The sequence below is a fragment of the Castor canadensis genome, chromosome 10 (genome assembly GCF_047511655.1).
Source record: "Castor canadensis chromosome 10, mCasCan1.hap1v2, whole genome shotgun sequence".
In the NCBI taxonomy this organism is placed as follows: domain Eukaryota; kingdom Metazoa; phylum Chordata; class Mammalia; order Rodentia; family Castoridae; genus Castor; species Castor canadensis.
In genome coordinates, this window is record NC_133395.1 from 126,209,519 (window position 1) to 126,231,672 (window position 22,154).

At 38.7% G+C, this 22,154-nt stretch overlaps 1 non-coding gene across 1 annotated transcript; it reads right to left on the reverse strand.

The window, feature by feature from the left end:
* Positions 1–1,470: 1,470 nt before the first annotated feature.
* LOC141413252 (small nucleolar RNA U13) lies at positions 1,471–1,575 on the reverse strand. Its single transcript, XR_012438047.1, has one exon. It is a non-coding gene; the product is annotated as a small nucleolar RNA U13 (small nucleolar RNA).
* Positions 1,576–22,154: the final 20,579 nt, after the last annotated feature.

Consider the following 22,154-nt stretch of genomic DNA (forward strand, 5'->3'; position numbering starts at 1 on the left):
AAATCAATGAACCAATAAAGAAATGGGCAAGTGAACTAAACAGAACTTTCTCAAAGGAAGAAATCCAAATGGCCAAAAACACATGAAAAAATGCTCACCATCTCTAGAAATAAAGGAAATGCAAATTAAAACCACGCTAAGATTCCACCTCACCCCTGTTAGAATAGCCATCATTAGCAACACCACAAACAACAGGTGTTGGTGAGGATGCGGGGAAAAAGGAACCCTCTTACACTGCTGGTAGGAATGCAAGCTGGTGCAGCCACTGTGGAAAAAAATGTGGAGGCTTCTTAAAAATCTAAACATTGATCTGCCATATGATCCAGCAATACCACTCCTGACGATATACCCAGAAGACTGCAATACAGGTTACTCCAAAGTCACCTGCACACCCATGTTTATTGCAGCACTATTCACAATAGCCAAGTTATGGAAACAACCAAGATGCCCCACTACTGATGAATGGATCAAGAAAATGTGGTATTTACACACAATGGAATTTTGCTCAGCCATGAAGAATGAAATCTTATCATTTGCAAGCAAATAGATGGAACTAGAGAACATCATTCTGAGCAAGGCTAGCCAGGCTCAGAAGACAAAAAACTCATATGTTCTCCCTCATATGCGGACTTTAGATCTAGGGCAAATATAGAAGTTTTGTTGGACTTGGGTCACATGACAAGGGGATAGCACATATGGGTGGTACGTAGATAGGCAGAAAACCCAAAATATGATGTTCCCACTCCAGAGGAACTAATACAGAAACCTTAAAGCGACAGAGGTCCACATGAGAAGGGGATCAGGAACCAGTGTAAAGATCAGTTAGAGATGAATCAACTTGGGTTGTAACACATTTGTACATGGAAACAATGCTAGGAATCTCTCTGTATAGCTATCCTTAACTCAAGTAGCAAAAATGCTTTGTCTTTCTTATTATTGCTTATTTCTTCTCTTCAACAAAATTAGAGACAAGGACAGAACAGGTTCTGCCTGGAAGCGAGGGGGTTTGAGGGTACGGGGTGGGGGGGGGCAGGTGGTAGAGGGGGAGAAATGACCCAAACAATGTACGCACATGTGAATAAATGAGTAATAATTAAAAAACAAGTGTATTACAACCCCCCCAAAAAACATATTTGCACTGAATAATACAATTTTTTTTCTTGTCATCTTTCCTAAGTAATGCAATAGAAAAACTATTTGTTTAAAATTTCCATTGCATTAGGTATAAGTAATCTAAAGAAACTTTAAAGTATGTGGGTATTTTCAAAGATTGTGAAATTATGCATAGTAATTAATTTATTAACTTTTATCTGCTGAGCATCAGTTTCTTGTGATACCTAACATTTACTGAGTACTGAATCCAAGAAACTCTCCTGCATTAATTTATTTAATCTTCCTCCAAATTAAAACTATTAATGATGGAAACACTATGGGAAGATATGAGTAGGTTATCATACCATTTCTTTCTCATGTCAGAAGGGTAACGTGCCAACGTCGTAACAAGGTTTGAGGGAGGCACATGTCACACAAAGGTGTGAATACCCAGTCATCATGCTTATGAACCAAAAACAGGATCACCACACCATTTTCTATAAGGGAGCATCAGCAGATGAAGGTATCTGTGAGTGGTTCTGGAACCAATCCCCCTCTGATATCAGAAGATGACTGTATCTATCTTCTATATCTTTATCTATGCCTATATCTATATTTTGGAGTATACTATATTAAGAAAAGAAGTTAAAAAAACACATGGGTTTAGTGCACAGATAGTTAAATAAGAATATAATGAAGGATCTCAGAGAAAGATCACCAAATCTTCACTACATGTGAGCCCCTGGATGTCTGCTCCAGTGCAGAAAATCATGGTGCAAAGTTGCCCAGCAGGCGCTTGGGAGCTGTTTAATAAAAGAGACAAATGCCTGTTCCTCATGAGAACTTATTTTTGTCCACAACCTCTGTGCTTGAGCTTTATTTTTCTTTTTTCATTCTTTCCACTCCTGTTTGCTAAATGGAATTAAAGGATTAGAGTTGAGATGGCCTGGACAAATAGAAAGGGATCAGAAGATAATAAGACCAGGAAAAAGCAAATGTGGTCATTTCAGAGAAAGTCAAAGAGTCAAGGGAGTAAACCAAGCACTGTACATGCTTATGAGAATAGGAGACTTGTCAAAAAGGATTAAAAGAAAGTATCATAATGGTTAGAGCATACATCCCTGCCTTTCTTGTGTTTTGTGGGAAAATAGGATATATTTCTATTGTATTTTGGTTCAACTGCAAGTGCATTCAGTGTGCTTGTGTTTATGCACACTTACATGTGAAACCCTTCTGAATTGATGGTCCATGTGGGCCAACCCATGGTGTCTTAGAGACACAGTTCAACAATCTAGAAATTGATTCAGATGGAATCTTTGAATCATTCAACATTTCATTCCAGCTACTATTACAGGCACTAGTCAGTAGTGAACCAACTAAACAAAAAAATACATTCTCAAGATTTTACACTGAGTGGTGCAAGAGATGATAAGCAAAATGTATGAAAATTTAAATGTTGATACATGGTATCATGCTATCAGTAAAACAGAAAAAAGAGGACTTAGGAAGACTGGGAAGAAAGGCATTCCATTTGATGGTGACTTTTGGCCAGAAATGTGAAGAAGTTGAGCGAATGAGTTATGCTGATACGTGAGGGGAGGATATTCTAGGCAAAGGGAATAGCAAGAGCAAAAACACTGAAGTGGGAGGGTGCTAGGCAAGGAAGCCAACATGAAACTCCAGCAAGGTCAGCAGTCTTCTCCTGTAAGGGCCACTGAGTGAAAGCTTTTAAGCTTTGAGGGCCACGAGTCAACTTGACCATTAAAGTCTAAAAGCAGCCATGGACAACACATAAATGAATTGATGAAGCTGGGTTCTAAATTCTGTTTACAAACTCAGATTGTATGTCTACAAGGAAGTTGGGTACTTCTTAGTGTGAAGGATGAATGGGTAGAAGGAGGCCAGAGGATACAGGACTTACATATCATCAGGACCGTCTTAGATTTGTTTGTTTGTTGGTTTTTTGCAGTACTAGGGCTTGAATTCAGGGCCTTCACTTTGAGCCACTCCATCAGCACATCTTTTTGTGATAGGGTTTTTCGAGATAGGGTTTCATGAACTATTTGCCCAGGCTGGCTTTTAACTATGATCCTTCTGAGTAGCTGGGATTACAGGCATGAGTCACCAGTGCCTGGCAAAATATCCAGCCTACACTTTTTTTTTTGGTGGGACTGGGGCTTGAACTCAGGGCTTAGTACTTGCAAAGCAGAAGCTCTACCACTTGAGCCACACTTCCAGTCCGAGGACTAGGACAGTCTTAGATTTAATTGATGTGTTACTTAGGACTCTCTAGAGAAAAAGAATCAATGTGTGAGAGTGTGTATGTAAAATAAGGAATTGCTCATGCGATTATGAAGGTCAACAAGTACCCAAACCTGCAGTCATCAGTCTGAAGAGACAAGACAGCCAATCGACAGTCCAGTCTGAGTCAATGGCCTGAAAAACAAGAGAGCTAATCAGGTGTGGCTCTGGTCTGAAAGCCAGCAGGCTCAAAACCCAGGGAAAATTGATATCCTGGTTCAAGTTCTAAATTAGGAAAACCAAATAGCCCACCTGAAAGGCAGTCAGATAGGAGGACCTCTCTTACTCTGGGGAAGATAAGCCTTTCTGCTCGGTTCAGGCCCCCAACTGATTAGACAAGGCCCATCTACATTAAATAGGACAATCTTCTGTATTCAGTCTACTCATTTAAATATTAAGCATGTCCAAAAATACCCTCACAGACATACTCAGAATCATGTTTGACCAAATACAGTCATGTGTTACTTAATGACATGGGCACATTCTAAGAAATGTATTGTTAGGTGATTTTGTTATGTGTAAATGTCAGTGTGTACTGACACAAACTAAATAGCTATGACATTGCTAGGTCATGTTCTCTTATGGGGCTGCCGTCATGTATGTGGTCCATTATTGACCAAAAGGTTACTATATGGTGCATGACTGTGTAGCCCAGTCAAGATGACACATACCTTTTTCAAACAGCATGTAAAAAGTATACATGTATTTATGGTGTACAACGTGTTTTGATATATGTGTATATGGTGAAATAGCTAAATCAAGGTATTTGTCGTATATAAATACGGATGTATTTATATTTAATTAAGATGAGAACACTTCTCATCTAGTCTCTTAAGCCAGGGGTGGTAGTACACACTTGTAATCCCAGTATTAGGGAGGCTGACAAAGAAGGATCACTTGAGCTCAGGAGTTCAATCAAGATCAACCTGGACAACACAGAGAGAACCCATCAGAAAAGCAATCAAATTAAGGAAATCTCTTTTAGCAACTTTCAAGCATACACTATATTGTTATTAACTGTAGTTACGACTAGGCACTGCACAACAGATCTCTTAAACTTACTCCTCCTGCAAAGATGAACTCCTGTGTCATTTGGCCACTATTTCCCTAGTCGCTTCATCAATAAGCCTTTAGTAACCAGAAATTTATTCTGTTTTTATGTATGACTTTTTTAGAGTCACATATAAGTGAAATCACATGGATTCTGGATTTTTTGTGTGTCTGGCTTATTTTATTTAACATAACTTTCTTCAAGTCTATGCATGTTATCATAAAAGAGGATTTCTTGGCTAGTAGAAAGGATTGTAAATGTACTCAACACAGAAATGTCAAACATGTCTGAAGTGATACATTTAAAATTATCATAATATAATCATTAAACATTGCAGATACTATGTATTATAACGTCTCAATCCACCCCATAAAAATGTAAAATTATTGTGTCAATTAAAAATAAAAATATATTTTTAATGACAGGATTTTTCTTCCTTTTGAAGACTGAATAGTATTCTATTGTGTATATAATTATTTCTTTATTGATTCATCAGCCAATGGACACTTAGTTTGATTTTACATTTTGGCTATTATGAATAATGAATGTGGGAATACAAGTACACCTTTGAGATACTGACTTCATTTCCTTTGGATTTGAATTCAGTGGAATTGCTGAATCATATGGTATTTCTGATTTAAATTTTTTGTGGGACTTCCATACCGTTTCCCATAAGGCTGTGCTAATTTATATTCCCATCAAAGCCTTGCTAATACTTGTTATCTTTCACCTTTTTTTATTTTGGTGGTACTGGGGGCTGAACTCAGGGCCTCATGCTTGCTCGGTATGTACTCTACCACTTCAAAAATGCCCCCACTCTTTTTTGCTTAGGTATTTTTCATACAGAATCTCACTTTATGCCCAGGCCAGCCTGGGTCATGATCCCCCTATTTATACCTCCTGTGTAGCTGGGATGACAGAAGCACTCCACCATGCCCAGCTTTCATTGGTTGAGATGGGGGACTGGTAACTTTTTCCCCTGGCTGGCTTTGAACCATGACCCTTCCAATCTCCATCTCCCAGTAGCCACTGTGACTGGCTTCATTTTTTAAAAATGTTCTTCCAATTATATTTTTTAATTACTGTGCTGGGTGTGGGTACACTGTGGGATTTACAAAATTCTTACTATGTACCATATATATCACACTTGAATTAGCCCCCTTCACTGCTCTCTTTATCCCTCCTCCCCCCATTCCTGGAATAGTTTCAACAGATACCATTTTTACATTTACGTACATGTCTATACAGTTTTCGCACCATATCACCCTTTCCCCACATCCTATCCCCTTCCACTGGTATCTGCCCTCCACAGGACCTGTTCTCTCTTCCTATTTTCTGATTTTATAGAAGAAAAAAGGAAAAAATGACATTTTTGCTTGTTTAAGATAGCTACACAGGGAATTTCCTTATGACATTTCCATGTACTTATATATTATAACCCAAATTGGCTCATATCTTCTGTTTTTCTTCATTCTACCTTACTCCCTTTCTTATGGTGGTTTCAACTGGTTTAAAAATTCTATATTCATTCTTGTATGAAGAGTAGATCAACCATATTCGCCTTCTTAGTTTCCTTTTTTACCCTACCCGTCTCATGTGTGACCTCCCATTAGTGTGACCAGTCTTTCATAATATTGCTGCATTTGTATTAGGTCTGTATTCCACATATGAGAGAGAACATGTGGTTTTTGGCCTTCTGAACCTGGCTAACTTCACTTAAGATGATGTTCTCTACTTCCATTCATTTACCTGCAAATGATAAAATTTCAATCTTTGTGGCTGAATAAAATTCCATTGTATATAAATACCACATTTTCTTAATCCATTCATAAGTAGTGGGGCATAGTGGTTGTTTCCATAGCTTGGCTATTGTGCATAGTGCTGCAATAAACATGGTGTCCAGGTGCCTCTGGAGTAACCTGACATATTCTTTCTGGTATATCCCTAGGAGTGGTATTGCTAGAACATATGGCAGTTCTATTTTTAGTGTTTTGAGGAGCCTCCAAACTGCTTTCCATAGTGGTTGTACTAATTTACATTCCCACCAGCAGTGGATTAGGGTTCCTTTTTCCCCACATCTGCGCCAACATTTGTTCTTGGTGGTGTTTTTGATGATAGCTATTCTAACAGGAGTGAGGTGCAATCTTAGTGTGGTTTTGATTTGCATTTCCTTTATGGTCAGGGATGGTGAGCATTTTTTCATGTGTTTCTTGGCCATTTGGATTTCTTCCTTTGAAAAACTTCTGTTTAGTTCTGTTGCCCACTTCTTTATTGGTTCATTGATTTTGGATAGTTTAGTTTTTTGAATTCCCTGTATATTCTGCTTATAAATCCATTGTCAGATATGTAGCTGGCAAAGATTTTCTCCCATTCTGTGGTTAGCCTCTTCAATTTAGAAACCATTTGTTTTGTTGTGTAGAAGCTTTCTAATTTCATGGAGTCCCATTTGTCAATCCTTTCTCTTAGTTGCTGAGCCATTTGAGTTCTATTAAGGAAGTCATTGCCTATGCCTATTGCTTCCAGTGTATTCCCTGCTCTTCCCTGCACTAACTTCAAAGTTTCAGATCTTATATTAAGGTCCTTAATCCACTTTGAGTTGATACTTGTACAGGGCAAAAGAAATGGATCTAGTTTCAGTTTTTTGAAAGCAGATATGCAGTTTTCCCAGCAACATTTGTTGAAGAGACTGTCTTTTATCCATCGTATGTTTTGGCACCTATGTTAAAAATCAGATAGGCATAGCTGCATGGATTTATATCTGGGTCCTCTATTCTGTTCCACTGGTCTTTATATCTATTTTTGTGGCAGTACCATGCTGTTTTTGTTGCTATGGATCTGAAGTATAGTTTATTTTTTTTCCTTTTATTATTCATATGTGCATACAAGGCTTGGGTCATTTCTCCCCCCTGCCCCCAACCCCTCCCTTACCACCCACTCCGCCCCCTCCCTCTCCCCCCCACCCCCTCAATACCCAGCAGAAACTATTTTGCCCTTATTTCTAATTTTGTTGTAGAGACAGTAGAAGCAATAATAGGAAGGAACAAGGGTTTTTGCTGGTTGAGATAAGGATAGCTATACAGGGCATTGACTCACATTGATTTCCTGTGCATGGGTGTTACCTTCTAGGTTAATTCTTCTTGATCTCACCTTTTCTCTAGTTCCTGGTCCCCTTTTCCTATTGGCCTCAGTTCCTTTTAAGGTATCTGCTTTAGTTTCTCTGCGTTAAGGGCAACAAATGCTAGCTAATTTTTTAGGTGTCTTACCTATCCTCACCCCTCCCTTGTGTGCTAAAGCTTTTATCATGTGCTCAAAGTCCAATCCCCTTGTTGTGCTTGCCCTTGATCTAATGTCCACATATGAGGGAGAACATACGATTTTTGGTCTTTTGGGCCAGGTTAACCTCACTCAGAATGATGTTCTCCAATTCCATCCATTTACCAGCGAATGATAACATTTCGTTCTTCTTCATGGCTGCATAAAATTCCATTGTGTATAGATACCACATTTTCTTAATCCATTCGTCAGTGGTGCGGCATCTTGGCTGTTTCCATAACTTGGCTATTGTGAATAGTGCCGCAATAAACATGGGTGTGCAGGTGCCTCTGGAGTAACCTGTGTCACAGTCTTTTGGGTATATCCCCAAGAGTGGTATTCCTGGATCAAATGGTAGATCGATGTCTAGCTTTTTAAGTAGCCTCCAAATTTTTTTCCAGAGTGGTTGTACTAGATTTCATTCCCACCAACAGGGTAAGAGGGTTCCTTTTTCCTCGCATCCTCGCCAACACCTGTTGTTGGTGGTGTTGCTAATGATGGCTATTCTAACAGGGGTGAGGTGGAATCTTAGTGTGGTTTTAATTTGCATTTCCTTTATTGCTAGAGATGGTGAGCATTTTTTCATGTGTTTTTTGGCCATTTGAATTTCTTCTTTTCAGAAAGTTCTGTTTCATTCACTTGTCCATTTCTTTATTACTTCATTAGTTTTGGGAGAATTTAGTTTTTTAAGTTCCCTATATATTCTGGTTATCAGTCCTTTGTCTGAAATATAGTTGGCAAATATTTTCTCCCACTCTGTGTTCTCTTCAGTTTGAGACCATTTCTTTTGATGAACAGAAGCTTTTTAGCTTTATGAGGTCCCATTTATCTATGCTATCTCTTAGTTGCTGTGCTTCTGGGGTTCCATTGAGAAAGTTCTTACCTATACCTACTAACTCCAGAGTATTTCCTACTCTTTCTTGTATCAACTTAAGAGTTTGGGGTCTGATATTAAGATCCTTGATCCATTTTGAGTTAATCTTGGTATAGGGTGATATACATGGATCTAGTTTCAGTTTTTTGCAGACTGCTAACCAGTTTTCCCAGCAGTTTTTTTTGAAGAGGCTGCTGTTTCTCCAGCGTATATTTTTAGGGCCTTTGTCAAAGACAAGTTGGTTATAGTTGTGTGGCTTCCTATCTGGGTCCTCTATTCTGTTCCACTGGTCTTCATGTCTGTTTTTGTGCCAGTACCATGCTGTTTTTATTGTTATTGCTTTGTAATATAGTTTGAAGTCAGGTATTGTGATACTTCCTGCATTGTTCTTTTGACTGAGTATTGCCTTGGCTATTCATGGCCTCTTGTGTTTCCATATAAATTTCACAGTAGATTTTTCAATCTCTTTAATGAATGTCATTGGAATTTTGATGGGAATTGCAATAAACATGTAGATTACTTTTGGGATTATAGACATTTTTACTATGTTGACGCTACCAATCCATGAGCATGGGAGATCTCTCCACTTTCTATAGTCTTCCTCAATCTCTTTCTTCAGAAGTGTATAGTTTTCCTTGTAGAGGTCTTTCACATCTTTTGTTAGGTTTACACCTAGGTATTTGATTTTTTTGAGGCTATTGTAAATGGAATTGTTTTCATACATTCTTTTTCAATTTGCTCATTGTTAGTGTATAGAAATGCTAATGATTTTTCTATGTTGATTTCCTGCTACCTTGCTATAGCTATTGATGATGTCTAGAAGATTCTGAGTAGAGTTTTTTGGGTGTTTAAGGTATAGGATCATGTCATCTGCAAATAGGGATATTTTGAAAGTTTCTTTACCTATTTGTATTCCTTTTATTCCTTCTTCTTGCCTAATTGCTCTGGCTAGGAATTCCAGTACTATGTTGAATAGGAGTGGAGATAGTGGGCATCCTTGTCTGGTTCCTGATTTTAGAGGGAATGGTTTCAGTTTTTCTCCATTAAGTATAATGTTGGCTGTAGGTTTGTCATATATAGCTTTTATAATGTTGAGGAACTTTCCTTCTATTCCTAGTTTTCTTAGAGCTTTTATCATGAAATGATGTTGGATCTTATCAAAGGCTTTTTCTGCATCTATTGAGATGATCAAGTGGTTTTTGTCTTTGCTTCTGTTAATGTGGTTTATTACATTTATTGATTTTCCTATGTTGAACCACCCCTGCATCCCTGGGATGAAGCCTACTTGGTCGTGGTGAATAATCTTTTTGATGTGTTGCTGAATTCGGTTTGCCATTATTTTGTTGAGGATTTTTGCATCAATGTTCATTAAGGAGATTGGCCTATAGTTCTCCTTTTTGGAGGTGTCTTTGCCTGGTTTTGGGATAAGTGTAATACTGGCTTCATAAAATGTGTTTGGCAGTTTTCCTTCCCTTTCTATTTCATGGAACAGTTTAAGGAGGGTTGGTATCAGTTCTTCTTTAAAAGTCTGATAGAATTCAGCAGAGAATACATCAGGTCCTGGACTTTTCTTTTTGGTGAGTCTCTTGATTGCTGCTTCAATTTCATTTTGTGTTATAGGTCTGTTCAGGTGATTAATTTCCTCTTGGTTCAGTTTTGGATGATCATATGTATCTAGAAATCTGTCCATTTCTTTAAGATTTTCAAATTTATTTGAATATAGGTTCTCAAAGTAGTCTCTGATGATTTCCTGGACTTCCATGGTGTTTGTTGTTACCTCCCCTTTTGCATTCCTAATTCTACTAATTTGGGTTTTTTCTCTCCTCATTTATTCAGGTTTGCCAGGGGTCTATGGATCTTGTTTATTTTTTCAAAGAACCAACTTTTTGTTTCATTAATTCTTTGTATGGTTTTTTTGGTTTCTATTTCGTTGATTTCAGCTCTTATTTTTATTATTTCTCTCCTTCTATTTGTTTTGGGATTTGCTTGTTCTTGTTTTTCTAGGAGTTTGAGATGTATCATTAGGTCATTGATTTGGGATCTTTCAGTCTTTTTAATATATGCACTCATGGCTATAAACTTTCCTCTCAGGACTGCCTTAGCTGTGTCCCATAGGTTCCGGTAGGTTGTGTTTTCACTTTCATTGACTTCCAGGAACTTTTTAATTTCCTCTTTTATTTCCTCCATGATCCATTCTTCATTAAGTAATGAGTTATTTAGTTTCCAGCTGTTTGCATGTTTTTTGTCTTTACTTTTGTTGTTGAGTTCTACTTTAACTGCATTGAGATCAGATAGTATGCATGGTATTATTTCTGTTTTCTTATATTTGCTGAGGCTTGCTTTGTGCCCTAGGATATGATCTATTTTGGAGAAGGTTCCATGGGCTGCTGAGAAGAATGTATATTATGTAGAAGTTGGATGAAATGTTCTGTAGACATCTACTAGGTCCATTTGATCTATTGTATATTTTAGATCTTGGATTTCTTTATTGATTTCTTGTTTGGATGGCCTATCTATTGATGATAAAGGGGTATTACAGTCTCCCACAACCACTGTGTTGGCGTTTATATATGCTTTTAGGTCTTTCAGGGTATGTTTGATGAAATTGGGTGTGTTGACATTGGGTACATACAGGTTGATAATTATTATTTCCTTTTGGTCTATTTCCCCTTTTATTAGTATGGATTGTCCTTCTTTATCTTGTTTGATCAATGTAGTTTGAAGTCTACTTTGTCAGAGATAAGTATTGCTACTCCTGCCTGTTTTCAGGGGCCATTGGCTTGGTAAATCTTCTTCCTGCCTTTCATCCTAAGTCCATGTTTATTACTGTTGGTGAGATAGGTCTCCTGTAAGCAACAAATTGTTGGATCTTCCTTTTTAATCCATTTTGTCAAGCAGTGACTTTTGATGTGTGAATTAAGTCCGTTAACATTAAGCGTTAGTACTGATAGGTATGTGGTGATTCCTGTCATTTAGTTGTCTTAGTTGTTTGAAGGTTTGATTGTGTGTACCTAAGTTGAGGTTACTCTCTACTGTCTTGCTTTTTCTTTTCCTGTGGTTTGGTGCTGCCTGTCTTTTCATGGTTAAGTTGGGTTTCACTTTCTGTGGCAGAATCCCTTGCTTGTGGCTTGTGGTCACATATTGTTTTAGTTTCTGCTTATCATGGAAGACTTTTATTGCTCCATCTATTTTGAATGATAGTTTTGCTGGGTAGAGTATCCTGGGGTTGAAGTTATTTTCATTCAGTGCCCGGAAGATCTCAACCCATGCTCTTCTTGCTTTTAATGTTTCTGTTGAGAAGTCTTCTGTGATTTTGATGGGTTTACCTTTGTATGTTACTTGTTTTTTCTCTCTTACAGCCTTCAATATTCTTTCCTTAGTTTCTGAACTTGTTGTTTTAATGACGATATGTCATAGAGTAGTTCTATTTTGATCTGGTCTGTTTGCTGTCCTGGAGGCCTCTTTCATCTGTATGGGAATATCTTTCTCTAGATTTGGGAAATTTTCTGTTATTATTTTGTTGAATATATTACGCATTCCCTTCGCTTGCACCTCTTCTCCTTCTTCGATGCCCATGATTCTCAAGTTTGGTCTTTTGATGGAGTCGGTGAGTTCTTGCATTTTCTTTTCACAGGTCTTGAGTTGTTTAATTAATAGTTCTTTGGTTTTTCCTTTAATTACCATTTCATCTTCAAGTTCTGAGATTCTGTCTTCTGTTTGTTCTATTCTGCTGGATTGGCCTTCCATTTTGTTTTGCAGTTCTGTTTCATTCTTTTTTCTGAGGTTTTCCATATCCTGGATGTTTTCCTCTTTAATGTTGTCTATTTTTGTCCTGATTTTCATTTATCCATTTATTCATTGTGTTGTCTCTTTCACTTTGGTGTTTATACAGTGCTTCTATGGTTTCCTTTATTTCTTCTTTTCCTTTTTCAAATTCTCTATTTTTGTTGTCTTGGAATTTCTTGAGTGTCTCCTGTACATTTTGGTTGACCCTATCCAGTATCATCTTTATAAAATTCTCATTGAGTACTTGTAGTATGTCTTCTTTTAAATTATTCTTGTGGGCTTCATTGGGTCCTTTGGCATAGTTTATCTTCATTTTGTTGGAGTCTGGATCCGAGTTTCTGTTCTCTTCATTCTCCTCTGGTTCCTGTACTAATTTTTTGCTGTGGGGAAACTGCTTTCCCTGTTTTTTCTGTCTTCCCGTCATTGTCTTTGGTGTTGTTACTGTCCCTGTACTGTGTGCAATTAAGTATTTTCTAGCTTGTAATAATAACAATGGTAATATTTAGAATGGAAGGGTGAGCTGAGATGGAAAGCAAGAAGTTAAAGAAAAGGGAAAAACAAATACACAGACAAGAGGGAGAAAGCAGAACAAGGTTTCAGACAAGAAAGTTTCAAAGGTATAAACAGGGAGCGTTAGTGTACTAATTGACAGTAAGCTGAACAGACATTAGAGAGACAGAGAGAGGATTGAAAATCAAAGATAAAAAAATAAAAAATAAGTAAATGAAAGAAATATCTATATATAAAAATGAATTAAAATAAAATGGAAAATAGAAAATTTTTTTAAAAAATAAAAAAACCTCCAAGTTTATATGCAATGCAGTTTCAGTCTTAATAATTTGGGTGTCTGTCTTAGTCTCCAGTCCTGGAGATGGTGCCTCAGATGTTGTTCTGTAGTTGTCTCATCAAAGGGGATGCATAAAGTAGAACAAAACTACACACACACGCACAAAAAAAAACCCCTCCTAGTGTCCCAAGTTCAAATGCAATACAGTTTCAGTAAGTTTTTCAGCTTGCAGGTGTAATTCAGTTGTTCTCTTATCAAATTTAGGGAGAAAAAGAAAAAAAAGAGTCTGGAGACAGTTTTGAGAGTGGTATCTGCAACTGTGGCTTGCCTGCCTGCTGCTGTCAGCCTGCTGTTGCTGGAGGCGTTATTTATGCAGATCTCTGGGGTGAGCTTAGCACTCACCTGGTCCCACAGGCTTTATTTGTTCAGAGTTCTCCTGTGTGGGAGCCTCTGCTACAAGCTTTCCCCTTTCCAAGCACTGGGAAAGGTGACACTGCACCCGTGTTCTCAAGCCTGCGTGTTTATTTACAGTTCATGTGGGAGGTGGGTCTTCCCCCCTCTCCTGTGCAATTCTCCTCCCACCTCTGCTTTCACAAGCTTTCCTGCTCCTGATTACTGGGCGGTGCTGCTGCTCCTGCCGGCCGCCATGTTTATTTACATTTCACGTGGGAAGTGGGTCTTCCCTCCTCTCCTGTGGAGTTTTCCTCCCTCCACCACTCTCACTAGCTTTCTCCTGGTTGCTGGGCGTGCACCCCCCCCCCCCCGCCAGAGCCTCTCCGGCCCGCCCGGCTTGTTTATTTACAGTCCCTGGAAGGATTCCCTTCCCCCAGTCTTCAGTGCTCAGTGCGCCCCACCCTCTTTCCAGCGTGTCTTAACTGTTCTTATTGCTTATTACTCGGTTTCTCTTTTTTTCCCTGGTGGAGGTCAGTCTGTCCAGGGGGCTATGCTGCTCTGGCCCAGGCTTGTCTGTGGGGCTACCGCGGTACCGCGAAGCTCACCTGGTCCACGTCTTCCCAAGCCGTATGGGCGCCGGCCACTGGCGGCCCCGGGGGCCCTCCTCGTTTCTCCTTTTAACGTGAAGTGGAGATTCTCTGCGCCGCCTGGAGATGTGGAGGGGTCAAAGTTATGCCTTTTCTCGGTGATTATGCCTGCAAAGTGTGTCTCCAGCGTCTCTCCAAGATTTCACTATAGGAGGCTCGCTTTCTGCTTCCTCCCTCTAGCCGCTGTCTTGGACTCCTGAAGTGTAGTTTGAAGTTGGTATTGTTATACCAGTAGTGTTGCTCTTTTTACTCAGTTTTGTCTTCGCAATTCAGTCTTTAGTGTTCCAAATGAACTTTAGGCTTGATTTATTTATTTTTTAAATTGTGTATACATTTATTCATGTGTGTATACATTGTCTGGGCCACCTCTCCCCCTGGCCATCTCCCCATCCCCCTTCCTCTCCCTCCTCACTTGCAGGCAGAACCTGTTCTGCCCTCTTCTCCAACTTTGTTGAAGAAAAAACATAACAGAAAATAAGAAAGACATAGCATTTTTGCTAGTTTGAGATATAGGTATACAGAGAGACTCCTAGCATTGCTTCCATCCACATGTGTATTACAACCCAAATTGGTTCATCTCTACCAGATCTCCTCACTACTTCCCACTCACCTTCTCATAGTGGCCTCTGACAGTTTAAGATTTTTATTTGCTCCTCTACAGTGGGCACATCAAATGCTTTCTAGTTTTAGGATTCCTACCCTTTCCCTATTCTTCCTGTACATGCTCTCCCCTTAGCATGTGACCCATGTCCAATAATATTACAGTAATTGTCTTGGATCTAAAGTCTGCATATGAGGAAGCACATATGATTTTTGGCTTTCTGGGTCTGGCTAACTTCACTTAACATTATGTACTCCAGTTCCATCCCTTTACTTGCAAATGACAAAATTTCATTCTTCTTTGTGGCTGAGTAAAATTCCATTGTGTATAGATACCACATTTTCTTAATCCATTTGTTGGTACTGGGGCATCTTGGCTGTGTCCATACTTGGCTATTGTGAACAGTGCTGCAATAAACATTGGTGTGCAGGTGCCTTTGGAATAACCTGAGTTGCATTCCTTTGGATTTATCTGTAGGAATGGAATTTCTGGATCATAAGGCAGATCTATGTTTAGTTTTTTAAGAAGCCTCCACATTGTTTTCCAAAGTGGTTGTACTAGCTAACATTCCCACTAGCAGTGTATAAGGGTTCCTTTTTCCCCACATTCATGCCAACATTTGTTCTTGGTGGTGTTTTTGATGATAGCTATTCTAACAGGAGTGAGGTGCAATCTTAGTGTGGTTTTGATTGCATTTCCTTTATGGTCAGGGATGGTGAGCATTTTTTCATGTGTTTTTTGGCCATTTGGATTTCTTCCTTTGAAAAACTTCTGTTAGTTCTGTTTCCCACTTCTTTACTGGCTCATTGATTTTGGGGAGTTTAGTGTTTTGAACTCCCTGTATATTCTGATTATCAGTCCTTTTTCTGATGTATAGCCAGCAAATTATTTTCTCCCACTCTATGGATGGTCTGTTCAGTTTAGAGACCTTTTCTTTTGTTGTGCAGAAGCTTTTTAATTTTATGAAGTCCCATTTGTCCATCCTTTCTCTTAGTTGCTGGGCTGCTGGAGTTCTATTGAGGAACTCCTTGCCTATACCTATTACTTCCAGAGTGTTTCCTGCTCTTTCCTGTATTAACTTCAGAGTTTTGGGTCTTATATTAAGGTCTTCACTCCACTTTGTGTTGATACTAGTACAGGGTGATAGACATGGATCTAGTTTCAGTTTCTTGCAGATGGATAGACACTTTTCTCAGCAACATTTGTTGAAGAGGCTGTCTTTTCTCCATTGTATGTTTTTGGTGACTTTGTCAAAAATAAGGTGGGCATAGCTGTGTGGGTACATATCCAGGTCCTCTATTCTGTTCCACTGGTTTTTATATCTGTTTTTGTGCTGTTTTTATTGCTATTGCTTTGTAATATAGTTTGAAGTCGGGTATTGTGATACCTCCAGCATTGCTCTTTTTGCTGAGTTTCTGTATTTCCAAATGAACTTTGGGGTAGATTTTTCAATCTCTGAAATGAATGTCATTGGGATTTTGATGGGAATTGCATTGAACATGTAGATTGCTCTTGGTAGTATAGCCATTTTTACTATGTTGATTCTACCAATCCATGAGCACAGGAGATCTTTCCACCTTCTATAGTCTTCCTCAATCTGTTTCTTCAGAGGTTTGTAATTCTCCTTATAGAGATCATTCACATCATTTGTTAAGTTTACTCCTAGGTATTCGATTTTTTGAGGCTATTGTAAATGGAATTATTTTCATATGTTCTTTCTCACTTTGTTCATTGTTGGTATATAGAAAGGCTACTGATTTCTGTAAGTTGATTTTGTATCCTACTACATTCTGAAGATGTTTATGGTGTCTAGGAGTTTTTGAGTAGAGTTTTTTGGATATTTGAGGTATAGGATCATGTCATCTTCAAATAGGGATACTTTGACAGTTTTTTACCCGTTTGTGTTCCTTTTATTATTTCTTTTTGCCTTATTTCTCTGGCTAGGAATTCCAGGTCTATGTGAATATGAGTGGGGAGAGTGGGCACCCTTGTCCCATTCCCAATTTTAAGGGAAATGGTTTCAGATTTTTCTCCATTAAGTATGATGTTGGCTATAGGTTTGTCATGTATAGCCTTTATAATGTTGAGGTACATTCCTTCTATTCCTAGTTTTTTTGAAGCTTTATCATTAAGTGGTGTTGAATCTTATCAAAGTCTTTTTCTGCATCTATTGAGAAGATCAAGTGTTTTTTTTGTCTTTTCTTCTATTAATGTGCTGTATTATATTGATTGATTGATTGATTGATTGATTTGCATATGTTGAACCATCCCTGTATCCCTGGGATGAAGCCAACTTGGTCATGGTGAATGATCTTTCTGATATGTTGTTAGGTTCTGTTTGCCAGTATTTTATCCAGGATTTTTACATCAATTTCATTAATGAGCTTGGCCTATAGTTCTCCTTTTGGATGTGTCTTCATCCAGTTTTGGGATAAGTGTAATACTGGCTTCATAGAATGAGTTACACAGTGTTCCTACACTTTCTTTTTCATGTGAAAGTTTAAGGAGGGTTTATATTATTTCTTCTTTAAAGGTCTGATAGAATTCAGCAGAGAATCCATCAGGTCCTTGACTTTTCTTTTTTGGGAGACTCTTTATTGCTGCTTCAATTTCATTTCATGTCATAGATATGTTTAGGTGGTTAATATCTGCTTGGTTCAGTTTTGGATGATCATAAGTATCTAGAAATTTCTTCATTTATTCAAGATTCTCAATTTTTTGGAATATAGGTTCTCAACTCTGATGATTCCCTGGATTTCCTTTGGTGGTGTTGTTATCTCCTCTTTTGCATTTCTGACTTTACTGATTTGGGTCTTTTCCCTCCTCATTTTAATCAGGTTTACCAGGGGTTTGTCAATCTTGTTTATTTTTTCAAAGAACCAGCTTTTTGTTTCATTGATTCTTTGTATGATTTTTTTTGGTCTCTATTTCATTAATTTCAGCCCATATTTTTATTATATCTCTCCTGCTTGATTTGGGTTTTACTTGTTGTTTTTCTAGCAGATTGAGATGTAGCATTAGGTCATTTATTTGAGATCTTCTGTCCTTTTAATATAGGCACTCATGGCTATAAACTTTCTTCTTAGGACTGCCTTTTCTGTGTCCCATAGGTTCTGGTAGGTCATGTTTTCATTTTCATTAATCTCCAGGAAACTTTTAATTTCCTCTTTTATTTCATCGATGGCCCACTGATCATTGAGCAATGTGTTATTCAGCTTCCAATTGTTTGCATATTTTCTGCTGCTGTTTTTATTGTTGAGTACTAGTTTTAAAGCATTGTGATCAAATAGAATGCAGGGGATTATTTCTATTTTCTTATATTTGCTGAGGCTTGCTTTGTGCCCTAAGATATGATCAGTTTTGGAGAAAACTCCATGGGCTACTGAGAAGAATATATATTGTGCAGAAGTTGGATGAAGTATTCTATAGTCATCAGCTAGGTCCATTTGATCTATGGTTTGATTTAGTTCCAGAATGTCTTTATTGATTTTTTGTTTGGATGACCTATCTATTGGTGATAGGGGGGTATTAAAGTCTCCCACTACCACTGTGTTGGAGTCTATATATGCTTTTATGTCCTTCAGAGTATGTTTGATGAAATTGGGTGCACTGATGTTGTGTGCATATAGGTTGATAATTGTTATTTCCTTTGATGTTTTTCCCCTTTTATTAGTTTGAAGTGTCCTTCTTTATCTCATTTGATCAATATAAGTTTGAAATCTACTTTGTTTGAAATCTACTCCTACCTGTTTTGGGGGGGGCATTGGTTTGGTAAATCTTCTTCTAGCCTTTCACCCTAACCCAGTGTTTGTTTCTGTCAATGAGATGGGTCTCCTGTGAACAACAGATTGTTGGATCTTCATTTATAATCCAGTTTGCCAAACGGTGTCTTTTTTTTTTTTCATTTTTCTTTTATTATTCATATGTGCATACAAGGCTTGGTTCATTTCTCCCCCCTGCCCCCACCCCCTCCCTTACCACCCACTCCGCCCCCTCCCTCTCCCCCCCCCCTCAATACCCAGCAGAAACTATTTTGCCCTTATTTCTAATTTTCAAGCAGTGTCTTTTAATGGCGGAGTTGAGTCCATTAACATTCAGTGTTAATATTGATAGGTATGCGGCGATTCCCGTCGTCATTTAGTTGTTTTTGTTGTTTAAGGGTTTGATTGTGTGCTGCTGAATCAATGTTACTCTCTGATCCCTTGTCTTTTCTTCTCCTGTGGTTTGGTACTGCCTTTCCTCTTGTGGTTTTGTTCGCTTTCAATTTCTGTGTGCAGAATTCCTTGAAGAACCTTTTGCAGTGATGGCTTGGTGGTCGTATATTGTTTCAGTTTCCGATAATCATGCAAGTCTTTTATTGCTCCATCTATTTTGAATGATAGTTTTGCTGAGTAGAGTATTCTAGGGTTGAAGTTATTTTCATTCAGTGCCCAAAATACCTCACTCCATGTCCTTCTTGCTTTAAGGTTTCCATTGAGAAATCTGCCATGATTTTGATGGGCTTATATGTTATTTGTTTTTTCTCTCTTACAGACTTCAGTATTCTTTCTTTGTTCTCTGTGCTAGTTGTTTTGATGATAATATGTCATGGGGAGGTTCTATTTTGGTCAAGTCTCTTTGGTGTCCTGGAGGCTTCCTATACATGTGTGGGCAAAACTTTCTTGAGGTTTGGGAAATTTTCTGTTATTATTTTATTGAATATATTATGAATCCCTTTTGTTTAGACCTCTTCTCCTTCTTCAATGCCTGTGATACTCATGTATGATCTTTTGATGGAGTTGCTGAGTTCTTGAATATTCTTTTCACAGCTGTTATGTTGTTTTACTAAGAGTTCTTCTGCTTTTTCTTTAATTTCTATTTTATCTTTGAGTTCTGAGATTCTGTCTTCCACTTGTTCTAGTCTGCTGGAGTGGCCTTCCAGTGTTTTTTGTGTTTCTTTTTTATTCTTTTTTCTGAGGTTTTCCATTATCTTTGGTCACCTCCTCTTTAATATTTTTTATTTTCCTCTTTAATTCATTTATCTTTCTGTTTATAGTATCCTCTGTTTCACTTTGGTGTTTATTTAGGGTGCCTCTGAGTTCATTTATTTGTTTCTGTGTCTTCTCATGTTCTTTATTTTTGGTGTCTTGAAATTTCTTGAGCACATCATGTACATTTTGGTTAACTATGTCCAGTATTTTCTCCATGAAATTTTCAGTGATTTCTTGCAAAATTTCTTCTTTGAGGGTGGTTTTGTGGGCATCAGTGGGTTCCTTAGTGTCATTTATCATTGTTTTCTTGGGGTCAGGAACTGAGTATCCATTTTCTTCATTTCCCTTTGAATCTTGAATTGAATCATTTTTTTGAGGAGAGTGGTTTCCATCCCTTCTTCTTCACTCCACTTGGGCTGTGCAACTATGTTCTTGATAGGCTAGTTGGTGGTTTTAGTTACCTGGTTTTTTTCCCTTGATATAATCTTTGTGTTGTGACTATCTCTGTTGTTAGCTAGGTTGGTGTGCTATTTCTGATCCTTGCCTGGAGGAGTAGTTTAGAAATAACTAATTCATAGGTTCACTGCCTTAACAGTTGTTTATATATTATATAGAAGACTCCTTGGTGGTATTATCTATAAACAGTGGGAGTTGGGGGGGTTAATGTTTATTAGGCTAGCTATAGAAATTTGAGAAATTGGTTAGGGTGGCACTAAAAGAAGAGGTGAGGAGTGGGTTCAGTGAGTGGGGGAAGAAATGTGGAGTCTGCTGAGTTTTGTGGCCCTTGTATGTGCTTGGATGTATTTCTGTTATTGTAGTGTAGGGTGCTTGTGTCAGGGATTGCAGGGGTTTGGGGTTGTGTAAAGTTGGTACAGTGGGTTGGACAGCAGTGTGTAGGAGGGAGGGGTAGTGTGGTAACAAGTTGGAGAGGATGTGGTTGGGAGAGGGAGGGGTGAAGACAGAGGGAGAGTGAATGAGAAGGGGCAGAAAGAGTAGGTGGGAAGGAGAGCAATGGGTTGTAGAACAGGAGAAGGAGGGAGAGTGGAGGAGGTGAGAGTAGAAATGAAAAGATTGTGAAGGTGAAGTTTATAGTACAGAAAGAAAAAAATAAAATAGAAATAAAGATTTTTTTAAAGACCCACAATAATAACAAACAAGCAAAATAAATAAACAGGAAAAAAAAGCACAATAAAAAAAAACACCAGGTTCAGGAACAATAGAACTTCAGTCTTAGTTTAAGTTCTGGAGCTATTCCTCTGGCGTCCAGTCCTGGTATTGGCATATAAGCAAAAGTTCTGATGTGGTCTCACCAGGTGACTGGCTTGTGAGTAGTATTTTGTTCTTCTGTCTACCAGTTTAATTGAAATCATGAGGTGAGGTAGGTTTGCCAGATCATGCTGGGTGGTCGGAGCTCTTATTTTCCCCAGCTGACAGCTATGTTATTCTTCAGCTGCAGCAGTTTGATCAGCTCCTCCCCCAGCGAGGTGAGGCAGTTTGGTTTTGAATGCTGCCCTCTGGCTCAGGACATCAGTTCTGTGATCCACTACCTTCCCTGTGTCAGGAAATGGCTTATCACCTGGCTGCTCTCAGCCTTCACTTCTATTCCTGTGTTTATTTACTGAGAATTTGGAGCTGAGTTTAGCTCCTTGACCCACCCCCCTTCTCTAAGGCAGATACAGTGTGCCACCCACCCCATCTGCTGTCCTCTTTGATTACAGTTCACTGTTTGTTTTTCAGTTTTGCAGGGCAGTTCAGTTTTGGATGCTGCTCTCTGGCTCAGGTGATCAGCTCTGCTATCCACTATCTGCCCTGCTCTGGGGAGTGGCTTATTGCCCACCTGCTCTCAGCCTTTGCTGCCTTTCCTCTATTTATTTACTGAGTGTTTGGGGCTGAGTTTTGATCCTTGCCCTGATCCCTTTCTCCCATCCAGATTCAGTGTGCCACCCACCCCCTCTGCTGTCCATGTTTGATTACAATTCACTGTTTGTTTTTCAGTTTTGTTGGGGGGGATCAGTCTGCCCAGGGGCTGTGCTGGTTTATGTTCCCAGCGGTGTATAGGGGAGTCCTGTGTGGTGTGTGGTGCTCACCTGTTCATTCTGTCATGCAGGCAGGTTTGGAACTGGCAGTGGAGAGAAATGGAGCCAACTTTTCTCAGTGCCATGTGGTGTGGGGAGGCTTTCCACAGGCTAGGGTTTCATGATGTTGTAGAAATTTATTCTGGTTGATGCTCTATTTCTGCTTGATGGAGGAAGGAGAGGAGAAGGAGAAAAGAAAAAAAGAGAAATCACCATGGGGAGAAGGATTTCCCCAGGGCTGGACCTGCCTTGCTGATTGTTCCAT